The 12,494-nt window shown below is 40.5% G+C and overlaps 1 protein-coding gene across 11 annotated transcripts in view; it reads left to right on the top strand.

Moving 5' to 3' along the window:
- CFAP20DC (CFAP20 domain containing) overlaps positions 1–12,494 on the top strand; it is a 176,084-nt gene that overhangs the window by 106,800 nt on the left and 56,790 nt on the right. The gene's annotated exons all lie outside the window — the stretch shown is intronic.

Raw genomic sequence — 12,494 nt, 5'->3', positions numbered from 1 at the left:
AACTGCAGCAAGGGAGGTCTAGGTTGGACATTAGGAAAAAGTTCCTAACTGTCAGGGTGGTTAAACACTGGAACAAATTGCCTAGGGAGGTTGTGGAATCTCCGTCTCTGGAGATATTTAAGAGTAGGTTAGATAAATGTCTATCAGGGATGGTCTAGACAGTATTTGGTCCTGCCATGCGGGCAGGGGACTGGACTCGATGACCTCTCGAGGTCCCTTCCAGTCCTATAATCTATGAATCTATGAGATTAGCAAGCAGTGCTATACCAGAAAGATGGTAGATGAGGAGTTCTAGCTAAATATGGATGTCTTGTTATTATTTATTATTTTTATTACCTAAGACCTCTAGTCATTATGCTAGGTACTGTACAAACAAAACAAAACACAGAACAAAAATACAGTCCCTACCCCCGAAAGCTCTTGTGGCATGGGTCTTTAAACCAGGATATACTTCATTCCTGGTTACATTTTAGCTATGTTCTGTACATCTCGGAATACAGTGAGAGAGTCTCTGGTCGGTAATGAGGTCTCCCTGGTATCTATTTCGATATGCTACAGATAACTTGGATTTTTTAAAGAGCTTGGTCTTTTCCAGGTACAGACAGAGTGCCCTCTTTACATCTAGGTCATAGAGGCAAGTTTCCCCTGGGTGGGATTGGGGACTGGGGAAGAACACACAGAGAGAAATACATTGAGATAGGAGGAAATCCAAGACCACTGTAGTTGTGAAGCTGTGATGGGGCCTCATGATGACATTGTCCTTGTGAACCACAGTATAAGGTGCAGTGGCTATCCAAGCACAAAACTCATTCACTCTTCTATCAGATGTAACTGCTGCAGTTGATAGAATACAAATCAGCAGTTAGGAAATGCAGACAATTGATGAGGGGAGCTAAAGGTATCAGTGAAAAATCTATGGCCAGTAGTCTTAAGGATAATAATAAGAAATTCCTTAAATATATCAGGAACAAAATCAGGAATCTTCTCACATGAATGTGGGAATGCATTTTTTGGAGCATCTGATAAAGCATTTTTAAACCTCTACCATTTAACATTCACATTTTTATGTTTAAAATTTTCTACCCATTCAGTTTTGCTCATTATCGATTTCAGCTTCAGGAAATTGTTCCTTTTAATGCACCAAGTAAGTATATTACTGGTCAGAACTATATTCTGCTGGCAAATAAATTAATTAGCTCATGATCACTTACTAGTGGCTTTAGTTTTAGCCCTTGCTCCATGGCTAATAGCCTTGTCCATTACATCCATCTGTCTATTCACGGCTGTTAATTTGTACATGAATGAAATAGTGCACATTCATATATGCCAGCTGGTCCCTTCAGGAGTGTTAGTTTCTTCTAATGTATAACAAAGTGCATGGCATCTGTCACCAACAGGCATGTGACCCATTGTTCTTACAGCAGGTCATCGATTCCAGGTATTCCCAGCAGGAAAACTAGTGGATCCCACAATTGCTGTATTGAGATAATATAGGAACAGATAGATTCCCCAAAAGGTTGTTTTAGTGGTATTCCCACTACGTGTGGGCAAGGAACCTATTGCTCCATAATTTCTCTAGCAGTTTTGGGGTTATTTGTCCTATATTGTTTTCAGACTCCCTGAAGTGATAGGCTATTAGTATAATGTTTTGTAATGCCTTTTCTGGAATATAATGCAGATCGTGGACTTTTTTTTCAAGATATCTTCCCAGTACATCATTGTAATTCTTTTTCTACAGTCCTTTCCCAAGCTACCATGTACCATAGATCCCAGGGCCAGAAGGGCCCATTGTGATATCTAGTCCAAACACAGGACATAAAACTTCCCCGAAATAATTTCTAGAGCAGATTTTTTAGAAAAACATCCAGTCTTGATTTTAAAATTGCCAGTGATGAAGAATCCACCATCCCCCTTGGTAAATTGTTCCAGTAGTTAATTACTCTCATCGTTAAACATTTACGCCTTATTTCCAGTCTGATTCTTTACCTTCTGGTACTTGACAGCTACCTGCTCTGTTTCAGACTCGGAGGGCTTTGATGCTAAAAGGAAGTGAATTCCTTTCTATGACTAGCGCTCCTGTACAAGTAAATTGTTGGATAAAACCTAGAATCTAAATCTTAAAGAGACCTAAATCTCTCTTTGTTTTTTTGGCTCATATCAAACTTGCAGAGTGTTAGAATTTAAAAAATATCATTCTTCTCCAAGTAGTGGTCCTATGGGTGCTCCAATATAGGTGTGCTTGCATCCCTGTGCTGCTGATCAGGGAACGTTGGTAGCAGTTAGGTCTCGCCACAATGCTAGCCAGTTCGCATGGGCTAACCCCCCCTCAGTTCCTTCTGCAGGGATGGGGCAACACACGCTGGGCAACTCTCTCCTTCCCTGGGACAGGGACCTTCTCTATGCCCTTCCTCCATGTCCCCTACTGTCGAAAGTCCTATTAAAAATAAAAAGAGAAGGAGAACATGTCATACTGATTGTTCCTATTTTGCCAAAACAGACTCGGTACCGTTACCTGTCACAACTCGCGACATGCCCACTGATCTCTCTCCAAACTAGTCCATACCTCCTCTCGCAGAATGAAGGATGTACTCTACATCCCAACCTGGGGATTCTCCGCCTCAAGACTTGGCTCCTTTATGTTTCCAACACATAGAAAGCTCCTGGTTGGATGAGGTACAAGAGGTATTACTATACAGTAGAGCAGGGGAGGGCAAACACTACGGCCCGTGGGCCAGATCCGGCCCACCAGGGCTTTCAATCTGTTATCAGGGTTTTCAGTCAATGTTATCAGGTTCACAACATGACATCTCCAGCTGGTATTTGCACACTCCCGAAGTTCCATCTCCACATCAGTCACCTTCCTCAGGAATGGCCCTATCTCAGAAACCTATACAATGGTGACTTGGGCATTATTCCATCCCTTCGCAGAACAGTATGCAATCACTGGGGTCTCCGCCTCTCATGCCATCTGTGACTCCACAGTATTGTCCTCTGTAACTGACTGGACTCTGACGCTCCAGCCCTCTAGTGGGGATACCACTCAGGAGTCACCAACAGTGGAGCACCTATAGGGACACTACTCGAAGAAGAAGAGGAAGTTACTCACCTTGTGCAGTAACAATGTGTGTCGCTATGGGTGCTCCACAAGCCACCCTCCTCCCCTCTACGTCAGAGTTCTTGTCTGTGACTGCGGTAGAGAAGGAACTGAGGGGGGTTAGCCCACGCCCGCTGGCTAGCCTCATGGCGGGACACGAGGAGAGACAGCACATGTGTGGGCCTAACAGACACTGCTACCAAAGTTCTCTCAGCAGCTGCGCAGGGACGCAAGTACACCTACCTTGGAGCAGCCAAAGGGAGACATGTCTCAAAGAACCGTGGTTACTTCCTCTTTCATGGTCCTGATCCTCTGTAAGGTGGACTCAGTGAGACAATTAAAAACGGTAGCACTCAGACAATGAGCACATGTAGTCATCGGGGCACTTCAAGTGCAGTGAAAGAGGAGTCATGCTAAAAGGAGAAACAACTGAAAAAACAGGACAGTTACATCGGGGGTGGAGAGTGAAAAAACTCTGCTAATCGTCCTTCCTCCCCAATACCTGCTTGCTGCAGCTGAGAGTAAGAGTGGTAAGTAGGAGAAAGTTGTGTAGGTCCACAGCACGTTGGGGCAAACTGAGGAATCTTGTGAGACTGTTTTTATTTAACTGAAAATTTCTTCCCACCAGGAAGGTTTTTTCAAATTCTCAATGCCCTATGAAACAAGTTAATTTCTGCAGCTTCAAAAAGTACATACGTGTTTTTTGTTGCCTGAATTGGTTAGTTTTTAAACATGGAAGGGAAGAGCTGTCATTTTTCCTTTGCTTTCAGATGTTTGGTTACAATTTCAAACAGAATAGTTACACTCTTACTGAGTACTCCTGTGTCTAAAGTTAACAACATGCCTAAGTGTTTGCAAGATGGATGGGATGGTATATGGATGGCTGAGATGATTTTTTTTATTGCCACAAAATATATGTATAGCGGATCTGACAGACTTACTATTATTTATTATTATTTGCATTACTGTAGCACCTAGGAGCCCATTGTGCTAGGCGTTGTCAAACAGAGAACAAAACGGTGGTCGCTCCCCAAGGGTCGTACATTCTAGGTATAAGACAAGAGACAACAGATGGATACACACAGAAGGGGGGAGTACAATGAGACAATACTCATCAGCATGATAGGCAGTGGCTTTGACAGACTTATGTGTATAGTATTTGATCAAAGTTTGAATATATTTTTTCCACTCGGAAGTCTTTATTTGGTAGTCCTCTGACGCGTCTTTGTGGTACTACTGTTCCACATTGTGTCCCAAAATTGAAAAGATGCTGATTCGCTTTCAGTATTGCCTTGTTTCACCATTAGAAAACAGGCTCCATTAGCAAATAAAATCTTATATTTTTCCTGATATTAGAGTATTATAAAAATATAGATCATTCCAGGCATTCTAAAGCTAATAGAGAATCATAGACATGTAGCCCTGGAAGGTCCGCCCACAGCCCTGAGGCAGGACCAAGTAAACCTAGACCATCCCTGATAACATGTTTGTCCAACTTGTTCTTAAAAACCTCCAGTGATAAGAATTCCACAACCTCCCTTGAAAGCCTGTTGCAGAGTTTAAATACACCTATAGTTAGAAAGTTTACCTGTTATCTCATTGATATCTCCCTTGCTTCAGATTAAGCCCATTCCACTTGCTGTACCTCCAGTGGGCAGGGAGAACAATTGATCACCATGTAAGGCATACATTTTTAACAGTGAGAGTAATGAATCTTTGGGATGAAATTGGATTCTCTAGGAGTTATTTTGGGAGAGGTCTATGGCAGTGATACTCAGACAGACGGTCATGAGCCATAAGTGGCTCTTTAATGTGTCTCCTGTGGCTCTTTGAAGCACACGTGTGATGAAACCGTCCTCTTTATAACAGCCTGAAACATATGTGCAGACTGTTATTAGGTCCCCTGCGTTCTTCTTTTCTCAAGACTAAACATTCCCAGGTTTTTTCATCTTTTCTTGTAGGTCAGGTTTTTCTAAACCTTTGTTGCTCTCCTCTGGACTCTCTTCAGTTTATCCCCAGCTTTCCTAAGGTGTAGCACCCAGAATTGGACACTTTACTCCAGCTGAGGCCTTACCAGTGCCGAGCAGAGCAGGACAGTAATCTCCTGTATCTTACATACAACACTCCTATTAATACACCTCAGAATTATATTAGCCTTTTTCGCAACTGTATCACATTGTTGACACCTATTCAATTTCTGAACCACTATACCCCCAAAATCCCTTTTAGCAGTAATGTCACCTAGCCAGTTATTCCCCCTTTTGTAGTTGTGCAGTTGATTTTTCCTTTCTAAGTGTAGTACTTGGCATTTGTCTTTGAGTTTCATCATTATGTTCTCAGACCAATCCTCTAATACAGGGGTATGCAACCTATGGCACGCATGCTGAAGGCGGCATGCAAGCTGATTTTCAGTGGCACTCACACTGCCCGGCTCCTGGCCACCGGTCCGGGGGGGGGGGGGGGGGGGGGGGGCTCTGCATTTTAATTTAATTTCAAATGAGGCTTCTTAAACATTTTAAAAACCTTATTTACTTTACATACAACACTAGTTTAGTTATATATTATAGACTTATAGCAAGAGATCTTCTAAAAACGTTAAAATGTATTACTGGCATGCAAAACCTTAAATTAGAGTGAATAAATGACGACTCGGCACAGCACTTCTGAAAGGTTGCAGACCCCTGCTCTAATATGTCAAGGTTGTTTTGAATTCTAATCCTGCCCTCCAAAGTGCTTGCCAACCCCTCCCAACTTGGGTGGGAGAGATAGCTCAGTGGTTTGAGCATTGGCCTGCTAAACCCAGGGTTGTGAGTTCAATCCTTGAGGGGGCCACTTAGGGATCTGGGGCAAAATTGGTACTTGGTCCTGCTAGTGAAAGCAGGGGGCTGGACTCGATGACCTTTCAAGGTCCCTTCCAGTTCTAGGAGATAGGATAACTTGGTGTCATCTGCAGATTTTAAACGCATACTCTCCACTCCATTATCCAAGTCATTAATTAAAATATGGAATAGTTCCAGACCCAGGACGGAAGGACCCCACTAGGTACGTCCTCCCAGTTTGACAGCAAACCATTTATGATTATTCTTTGACTCCACTCTTTTAATTAGTTGTGTACCCACCTTATAGTAATTTCATGTAGCCCACATATCCCTAGTTTGCTTTTGAGCATGTTATGTGGGACTGTATTAAAAGTCTAACTAAATCAAGTAGGGATGTGAAATGTTAAACGGTTAACCAATAAGCATTAGTCTCACTGTTAATATATTGCAGTTAATGTTGAAAACAGATTGGTAAAATAGTTTGGTGATGTAATACCTAATGTGCACATTAAAAACCCCGCAGCAATACCCGGGGGGTACTGGAGCTTGCACGGCTCTCGCAGCTCGTGGCACCGCTGAATCAGCCTGTGCCCGGCGGAGAGGTCACTGCTTGGGGCAGCCCAGCAGCCCCCCGCCCCCCAGCTCTGCTGCTCTTGCAGATGGCTGCAGCGGTGGGTCTGCCCAGGAACCACTGGATCTGCCGGAACACCGCTGGTCTGGTCTCCCGGCAGCGATCTGCCAAACTAGCTGCACTAGGCCGTGTCTAGTAACTGGGAGAGCAAGGGGTGGGATCAGAGCACGCCCAGCCATGCACACGCAAACGATCCCCCAGCCCACTGTACTCTCCCAAGCCAGGGGTAGATTGTGAGCTTGTTAGTGATTAAATGGTTAACCGATATAATGTTTATAGTTTAGGTTTTTAAACGATAGTTGCATCCCTAAAATCAAGATGTATCATGTCTACTGCGTCCCCTTATCACCTAAGCAAGTAACCCTGTCAGAGAAGGAAATTAGGTCTGTTTGGCATGATTTGAGATGAGAGATGATTTGAAATTGACTTTTCTGTACATTATTTTAAAGTCAGAACACAAACAGTCCTAGAGCTAGGAATGTTTTTACATTGTATACACCAAAAACCTAGGCTCCCATTGAGTTTCAAGAAAACATACTGGAAGGGAGGCATTGCTAAGTGTAACCAGACAGTCCCATTTTAATATGATTGTCATTGGTCACCAGTCTTTATATATTCCATGTTGAAACATGTTTCCGCGTTCTGAGAATCCAAAAGGAAGTGAAGTAGCTTTATGACACGGGTAGTTTCATGTCAAAATGAGAGTTTACATAGAAGCATTCTCTTCTGTTCACCTCATACAGAGCACTGGTAAAAATGCTTAAGCAACTCTTAATGAAATTGATTTGAAAACTACTTAGTAAACTTTAAGGACCTGGTTGCTTGCAATGTTTTATTCATGTTTTAATAGAGTTCTCTATTATTATGTTCAAATATTTTTTAATTAAGAAAGAAGTACAGCCCTCTGGGTAATATTGAAACCATGTAGATAGCTGGTAATTAAACTTTTCCGCACGTATAACTGCATTCAAATAATACTGAATAAATCACATGAACCTAGTACAATGCAAATGTCATTACATACATCTTTAAACTGAAAAAATGCCTTTAAATAACAGGTTTTGTCAATCCAGCAAAAGTTTAGGAACTTAATAAATGTTTCATATCAAAAGGAGAGGATATACAGAAACACAAGATAAACTTTTAATTACTAACTGAAGTATTCAGCTTAGAAAAATGTAAGTACATGGCAAAAATATTTTTACATCAAAAATGCCTTATAAAATACAAAGTGAACTTCATTTCAAATTCAATTTTCAAATTCTCTCTTTGAAAATCAACTAAGAAATTATCAATCCTATCAAAGTATTATGTGGTAGGCATCTGAAGCGGCAAAATAATTTCCCCCCAACTTTTTTTTATTTAATAATTTATAGGGAAGGATAAAGGAGAGAGAAAATGGGCCGGTCCTCTCTTCTCTAAACATGTTATTGGCCTGAAAAATAAGTGTATTACTGGGAAGGGAAACCAATTGCCAACACCTTGATATTTTCAGATAAGCGCAATAAGATTCAAAAGGCAAAACTGTGCTGTGTGTTTTGAATTCTTATCAAAAGATTCCAATGTAAGCTCTTTCTGTCTAGACTTAAGAGAAGAGGCAAATGACAGGACAAATAGCAGTTTCCCCTTAATTAAAGGGGGAGTATAGTGACCATTCTATTATTTGTGCTCTGAAAGAGACTGCAGGTGTTTCATGAGTTCATGCCATCTGAATAACTCCATGCCAGTCAGTCATTACATAAAAGGATTGACAAACATGGTGGAAGTTCCTATAAAATTATCAAGTGATATAAACCAAAAAGTTCATCAATGGGAGAATCGACAGAAAAGCAGGTTTTTTCGCTAATGTCTTGATGTTCAGATTCTTGCATATGTATTATATTCTGTAAGAGTCTAGAGAATCTGGCTTGTGCTATTGTAGGATGAGAGCTCAAAATACAATGTTCAGGACAAAGCAACAGAGGGTCCTGTGGCACCTTTAAGACTAACAGAAGTATTGGAGCATAAGCTTTCGTGGGTGAATGCCCACTTCATCAGACGCAAGAATGTTCAGGACAGTTGTTACCCAGAAATCGTAAGAATGGATGCCTTTAAAAATTGTTTAGAAAGACTATCAGGTGCAAAAATTCCTGGATTAAAATGTGTCCAGATACAGCTAGTTCACAAAGGTGAGTAGAGGGCCAGCCCTAGACCAAATAGCGCCCCAGGCAAGGAGCATCTTCGGCAGCCCCCCGTCCAATTGTTAAACTTTTGGATACCTTATTTTTATAGCATTTGTAGCCTATTTCACGACTTTGCATGCTTTACATGCACAATTTACATGCCTGACTTATCCCTGTCATATAAGATGATAAATTTGCATGCTAGGATCTGTACATCTGTATTTATATCTCACTGACTGGCAATGCCCCGCCCCATATATACCCAGGAGGGAATGGCTGGCATCATTCCAGGAGGTTCGAGGAAAATGTAGTTCTCAGAAAGCCTGGAAGGCTCCATGAGATTCTATAAAGGTCCAGAATGTTCTAGGAGGTTAGTGAAAAATGAATCCACATACGGAATATGTGAAACATGTTACTTCAAACATTCTATTTTCCCTTTTGTCACTAACAACAAAAATAGGTTGCCTGGGTCGTCTGCCCCTAAATCCGGCCCTGGGTGAGTATCATCTCCTCAGGTAGGAGACCTTATTCATAAGTTCATCAGAGAAGTATAGAGAAAATTGATTCAACTTCTGTGCAATAGTATGAAACCAAAGTAATCTCCCCGATCAGGACAAATATAGCTAGTTCTGCATTGATTCCTAAAAGTCACTGGTTAACCATAAATGTTTGAGACATCTGACTATTCTGAACATAGAGAAGATTGTTTAAGTCCCATTACTTTTCCACATTGGACTTAACAAGGGAATTCTTGTAGATCACATTTAGCCTCAAGTGATAACAGTAATCTTGCATGTTCACATCCCTGACTCCTGGATTCCACAGATTCTGCAATGATGTAAAATCCTATGGACCATGGAAGACTTGGCTGTGTCAGAAAATAGTGTCCCAGTGTTTAAGACTATTTTGTAGGAAAATCTGTTAATCCAAAGACGTGTTCTCTGCAGAGGAATATGGCAAAGGGCTTGAGATGTGTGATAAAAAAATGGAGAATTTTTAGCAGTAAGGCTTTAGAATGAGATGTCATCCCCTAGTGCCCTTCCATTATAAACCCTGTATTGCAGTAATATCTTGACCACCTCAGATCACTTCAGACTGAAACTTGGCTTGCTGGTTGTCAGGTTGCAGGCACATTTATTTTCCCCCTTTCAAAAATTGTTTAAATTGATTCTGCTATTTTGATGCAAATCTCCTTTGGATCAGAGTGTCAAGCAGTTCTTGACAGTGATGAAAGAGGCTTGGACTGAAAAAACATTTTAATACAAAATTTACACTTTTTAAAATAGGTTAACATAAATTTATTCCTAAAACTGCCGTTCCCAACTGCAAAAGCTACTACAGGTGCTTTACAATATAAAGACACTTTAAAAACAAACACTCCATAAAAACATTGATAAATTGTATACAAATGAAACAAATTGAGGTCGTCCAACAGAAGACAAAAGGCTGGCAGAGGTGGTGGGTAAATAGATAAGGGTAAAAAGACAATAAATACAATAACAGGAGCAAAGGTGAAAGACACAAAGAAAGCCAAAATTATATAATTGACTATAAACTTGGGAAAATGGACAAGGCTTATTTGGTTGTTGTATGTTTCGGAAAAACTGCAAAATGTGTGTATACGTGCACTTGAAGAATCAAAAAGCTGAAAAACTCTAGATCAAAGTATTTAAAATGCTTTTTGGGGCAGGAACTTTGGCTTTTTAAATGAGGCTGGAGGGATACCTGCTTCCCAAAAGAGGAAATCTAAGAACTAATGGGGACTTCTAAAGTTTTAATTTCATTCAAAGGTGGGTTTTCGTTTGATTTTTTTAAAGAGCTGTTTGTTGGAGCTTCAAAAGTGACTGAAAATTTTTTACTTAAAAAGTGAATCCAAAATAAAGGCGAAGATTTCAGGTACTTCAAATTCCTACAATATGGCATAGTGCTGCAACCCGCTTCAGTGGCTGCACCACGAAGTGAGTTAGTAATCGTAGTGTAGTTCCTATGAACAGATCTTAACATCAGAAGTAACAATTGCTGTCATCCTTACTAGTCATTTCACCAGTGATATTTTGGTAAACTCTCACATGACAGGCAGTCCCATCAGGCTGGATTTGAGGCACACTGGTGAGACAGTGCAAGGAAACTTGCCTTGACACTTATATTGTGTTTGTTGTGTTGAGAGATATATCAGCCTCCAATGCCATCAAACTGGCACCTTCAATAAGCTTCACATTTGCTTTTAAACATTTCTGTAAACATCTAAGGGCCTGATTTATTAAAAGATGATGAAATGGGCTCAAGTACTGGGCTCTGCAGATGCCTGAGATATACAGTACAAGTTTCAAAAGATTTTGCACACTGTCAGCAACTTTCCCTCTCTTTAAAGAGATCAAGAAAGAAAGGGAAATTGGATCTCCTAGATTTGTACACATGCTGCTTAGCTTTTCACATGCAACCAACTGTAAAATGGATCACTTTCACTAGAGATGATTACATGTCACTCAACAAAGAAAATGACTTAGAGCTCCATGTGGTGCATTCCTCTGTCTTGGATGATTACCAGTACCTCTGAAAAAGAGTCCTTTATGGAATACAGGGTTGTTGCCAGGAACAGCATTATTGTCCCTCTGCTTCCCTTCCATTCTAGGTTTTATTGTCCTCAGGATCGATTAGCTCAGTGCAGAGCCAGATACTGCAGGATTATGGGGATAGTACACCACTGCCTCATAAAAATGAGTGCTGGGATATGGCCCTGTGTACTGAAGCACAACTACACAGCATGCAGCACACTACACAACAGGGGTAAGGGAAGTTTGGGTGAAGGACACAGGGACAAACCCTTTTTTTACAAAATGATCATACAGCAGACATGGCCTTACTTTTAACTCAGTTTCTAGAATGCTATTGCTTTAATATTCAGTTTCAAAGACAGTAGGTACATAGCATTGTGGTCACCATTAAAGAGTCAACAGCTACCACCCAATGGTGTCCAAGATAATGTTGTTTCCTATTTTAATTACAGTGAAGAAATTATGGTCTCTGTTGGCAAACGAAACATTTTTAAGGGTGATCACTGTTTTACTATTATAATATGGAAAGTCTGAGCTAAATCTTTTGTAATTTTTGGATGCTATGCAACAGTCAAGCTCAAAAACTAGAGGCAAATAAAGAGAACCCATTTATTATTTTTTTAACACCTCATCTAATTAAGCTAATCTTACCATTTTTTGAGCCTGACTGTTGCATTACCTCAAACTTTCCATATAATAACAGTTTAAAAAAAAAAAAAACATCCTACAGTGCTCTCATCCCATTGATGGATCACAGTGCCCCAAATTATGCCCAGCAAAATGCACCCAACTCTAAAAATCACAACGGCAAAAAGCTGAAATATATAAGACCAAATATATTTCAGAACATCAAGATCTTGTTGAGTTGACAACTAGTTATTTCCTGGCAGTTCGTTCTTGAAAAAAGCTTTGTAAGCTGGAACATTTAAACTTGCTGCCCCCTCAACTTTTTCAAACACAGCTAGTAAGTCAATGACAAACCTTTGATATGTGTCTCTTTGCTCGTTGTTATTATTATTATTATTTATGTACAAGTAACACCCACAATGTGCTAGGTGGTATTCACATACAGAAACTTTAGTTTTCTCTGAAAAGCCTATTTCAACACAGGTAATGGTGAGCTTTCACATTTCTATCAGATTTCCACGTGTGCCACAGGTCAGCCTCACGAATGTAGTGCAGGCCACACAATAGCTAATGGATGTTTGCAGCTCTTTAGAAATCCTATGAACC

Source organism: Malaclemys terrapin, chromosome 7, assembly GCF_027887155.1.
Source record: "Malaclemys terrapin pileata isolate rMalTer1 chromosome 7, rMalTer1.hap1, whole genome shotgun sequence".
In the NCBI taxonomy this organism is placed as follows: Eukaryota; Metazoa; Chordata; order Testudines; family Emydidae; genus Malaclemys; species Malaclemys terrapin.
Note: the sequence above shows the minus strand (reverse complement) of the source record. Positions and strands in the feature narration are given on the sequence as shown.